Below are 4,215 nucleotides of genomic sequence, written 5' to 3'. Positions count from 1 at the left end.
CAAGTCTCCACTTTACTCTGCTAACTCTGCATGGCCATGCATTTTATGTACGTGCCAATGCCAGCTGATTCAGCTGTTTTTGTTGCACTTATCACAATTAAGCTCACCTTTAACACCTGCAGAGGGAGTTCTTACATCATTCAGAGAAACAAAAGATTGACGCCATCAAGTAAATTCCAGCCCCAAGAAAAAACAGTATACTTCTCTGTGAAGATCTCAGCAGGACATTGTACAGAAGCCTGGAGAAGGCACTTTTCTGCTAATTCCTCACTGTTTTGCTCAGAATTAAATGAATAAACTTTAGGGAGCTTAGGGATTGGCTGACTTTCAACACTCATAAAAATGGTGCAGTGTTGGAAGAAGATGTAGTCAATATGCCTTTATATAATACATCAAATAGTCTATAAATTCTTATCTTTAATCTGTGCCATAATGTGCATCTGTTGATATTTTATTTTCCCCTCTTAGGGTGTAACTTTCCAAAGAAGGTTAAAGATGACAACAATAAGCTAACAGCATCATTATTCATGACGTACCTGAATACACCATTTGACTGAGTTATTTGAGGACTGGGGCTCTTTTTGGGTTTTTGTTTTTGTTTTTGTTTTTTTATCTTGTAACTAATGCATGGTTGGCACATAGCAAGTGCTCGTTAAATGTTTACTTAACTAATTAACAAATGCATCAATTAATGAATAAACAAATAATATAATTTTATCAGATGCTCATAAAACCCATTTTAACATGACCAAAGTTTTAAGAGCTTGTGAATTTTTAAATAATAAGCAAGGTTTCGAATCTTAATAAAATATCAATAAGCTCTAAGGAAGCACAGACCTAAAAACATAGCACAGCTGTGAATTATGTAGCTGACATCATACCCTGAAGGCCTACTAATTCAGAATTCTATTCCATTCTGAGAAGACAGACTGAGGGAGTTATTTTAATTAATAATGGCTTTTTAGATTTACTGAAAGTATAAATAGCTTTAGGAAAAGAGTTTAAAATTTATAATAATGCTCCAGGTGTTTTCTTCTATAAAGTGTCCATTGTTTATGATGATTGACTTCCTCCAAAACATTTTCTAGATGCGCTCATGGGGCAATGTGGCAGAGGGAGCCAATGTAAAAGTTTAATGATTGAATTAAACTTTTAGATATTGATGTAATGAACATGTGTTATTTTGCATCCTCTCAGCATCAGTGTCCCCTTTTCTTGGTAAAAACACCCTAACTTCCTTTGGCAGAATCGTTCTTTTTCTCACCCCCCAGGAAAAGAAATATACATGAAGCATATGTCCCAGGGCTGGCCCAATTTCCCTAGCTGCAGTGATTGGCTCAGAAGCAGGCACATGATCCTTCTAGTCAATCAGATGCGTTCTTCCTGGTATTTGAATCTCAAACTAAGTGATAAAAAGAGTAAACATGATTGGAGTTCCTTCATCCTAGCGACAGAGCTCTTGCAAAACTGTCCTTGAGCTAGCCCTTCTCTGGGTTTGGTTTCCTGGAAAAACTAAGTTTTCTTAGTTTTTTCCAAAGTTCTATTTTCCTAGCCCCCACCCCCAAAAAAATCTCTTTTTTGTTTCCTCTAGCTAGAGTCTGTTTCTCTTAGTCATAACCAAAGACCCTTATGTAAATATTTTTCATAAAAGCCAGGTAGGCATAGTATGAAGCTTTGCATGCCAAGCTAAGGCATTTGCATTTTATTCAGTGAGCAAAGGGGACAGACAAATCACAGGATGTCAAGTGAAGGGAACACATACTGAGATTTGTGTATTGATGAAGTAGAAGGCTGACTGGAAGGGGGAGAGAGAGGAGGCATCCAGGAAGGAGACAATGCAGTCTTGAGGCAATAAGGAGACAGTGAGAATGAAAACGAGAAAGGGCTCCCCTGTGTACAGCCAAGGTAGCAGCATCAATGGGAAAGGAAATGGTCTAGAACTCAGGTTCTGGTTTCGGTTCCAGGAAACACAGGGAGAGAAGCAGTTTCGTCTCTGCACCTGAGCAATAGAACTGTAAGACATCCTCAGTGCTGTCAAAAGCATAATGGGTGCCAGGGAGGAAGGCAGATTTAGGAATCAGTTTGGGCTTTTTCCATTTCGGTTTGTTTTTGTTTTCAGAAAATTATTTTAATGCTTATAATTTTTTAAAAAGAATCAGTATAAAATAATGGTTGATTTCTCCATAATTATCAGAATTATTTATACTTGAGGCCTTGGCTAAGTGGGGCTGAAATCAACAAAAGGTCTTGGGATGTTGACTCAGAAATCATCCTAGGAAGCCTGTCTTGTTGATGTCTGTCATGCTTAGCTCTCATGAGATAACCTGGTCCTTGAAAAAAAAAAAAAGTATCTTTTTATTCATTCTTTGGAGGCTTAAAGTGAATTCGGCAGTATTCATTAAACACATTCCCACTTCCAGTTCTTGTCATTTACTACTTTCTCAACATTCAGTTCTAACTGTATCCATTTTAATTTTGACTGTTCTTTTCTAAGTTGCTTTAATAATGTTAAATCATCCAAATTCTTTTCTCTCTTCTCAGAGGTTTTTTATTACTGATGCGATCTGAGCTATACAGTTTTTTATGACTGTTCCTACTTGTGTGAGCTGCCATCAAAGACTCATAAAGTTGTTTACAGGTTTGGCTGGCATCAATTTCCCTGCAAAGAAAGCTGTTGGAACCACAGTGTTTAATTAATCTACTATTCTGTCCTCAATTTCCTTATCACCTTGAGTAATTCCTGGAACTCTATGAACTCTTCCCAGTTCACACCACCACTGGGCACCGCCATGCTGGACTGGGAATCAGTTTTGAATCAATGTCCTAAATATGTCCAGAAGTGTTCATTTGGGAGGCACTTAACAGCAGGCTCTCAGATGGTTCCCGCCCTCCACCCCACCCTTCTTGAGGCGTCAGCAGCTACCAGATTTTGAGGCTCCCCACTCCTCATATCTGCTCTGCCATATTCAGACTTAACTGCCTGTGTGTTCTGAGAGCCACTTCCTACTCTCCTCTTACTCTTCTATCTACATTTCCCAGGCTTCCTTGACGTTGGGCTACTTCTGGGGAGTGGGAGGAGGGGAGAAACCAGGGTATTTCTCCCTCTTTTGCTCTGCTTCGGGTGGCTCCTTCAGCAGGGGCTGAGTCGCTTCCGTGGTCCCAGATTCCACAGGACAATGCCTCCCTCTGTGGTCTCAGCTCTCACCTGGCAGCCCCACCATAGTCCCAGCTCCCACTAGATGGCCCCAGTTTCTGTGTTCTAAAGACATGGCCTCTCCATTGCCTCCCCATTGCTTGGTAGTGGCTTTCTACTGTTGCCAAACTCTGGTTTACTTCATCATCCTATGTGGCTTTTCAACTACTCCATTATCTGCAACCAATTCCCTGTATTAAATTCTCTCTGTTTGCAATCTTAAAGTAGTTTCTGTTTTCCTGAACTCTGACTTAGCAGCTAATATAAGGTGCAGGTGGTACAGGGACAGTGGCGGAGGTAAAGAGGGTATCAATGGGTTTCAGTTAGGATAAACATTAGTTATGAAATCTTGGCCTTTTGCCCTGCATAAATTTACCACAAGCAGCAGCTCGAATATGAGACTGTCTCAGGCTTGAGGTCTAAGCCAAATGGTTCAAATGGCCCTCTGTGAAAGAAGATTTTTTTGTGTGTGTGATTAAACATCCACCAGCTTAGACTAGCTTTGGCTAAAAATGATGGTGTTGGCTCCAGGGTCATCTAGCACTAGAGACCAGGATATTGTTGGGCACCCTGCTCTCCATTTCTCATTTCTGCCTGTCCTCTCCCTTCTTATAGATATGCTTCTGCACAAGGTTGACAGACAACATGGGTACTGGAAGCTCTCTTAACTGGACAGAAATGGTCTCCTCCTTTAATTTCAGTTTGAAAAATGCCAAGAGAGAACTTTACTAAATCACTTATTGGAACTGATTTAGCTCACACATCCATCTTCCGGACCTTTTTCTGTGGCAAAGGAGAAGGGTCATGGTCCCATTCAGACCATACAGCTAGTGAAAGAAAAGGGGCAATGCCCCAAAGGCAGAGGACACTGTGAGGCCTGTGCCTGTAACTAGAAACTCTGCCTAGTCAGAATTGGTTGTAATTGACAGAACTTGATTAGGAAAAGTAAAGGCATGAGCGAGGGTATTGGTTTGTGTAACCAAAGCACATGTGTGAAGCTGACCTCAGAAATGATGAAACCA

At 40.5% G+C, this 4,215-nt stretch overlaps 1 pseudogene; it reads right to left on the bottom strand.

Annotated features, from left to right (window-relative positions):
- Nucleotides 1-2,355: 2,355 nt before the first annotated feature.
- LOC109383463 (coiled-coil domain-containing protein 58 pseudogene) lies at nucleotides 2,356-2,791 on the bottom strand (annotated as a pseudogene).
- Between the last annotated feature and the right edge of the window lie 1,424 nt (nucleotides 2,792-4,215).

The sequence above is a fragment of the Hipposideros armiger genome, unplaced genomic scaffold (assembly GCF_001890085.2).
Source record: "Hipposideros armiger isolate ML-2016 unplaced genomic scaffold, ASM189008v1 scaffold_83, whole genome shotgun sequence".
Taxonomy (NCBI): domain Eukaryota; kingdom Metazoa; phylum Chordata; class Mammalia; order Chiroptera; family Hipposideridae; genus Hipposideros; species Hipposideros armiger.
The sequence above is the reverse complement of the archived record's forward strand: the minus strand, read 5'-3'. Positions and strand labels throughout refer to the sequence as shown.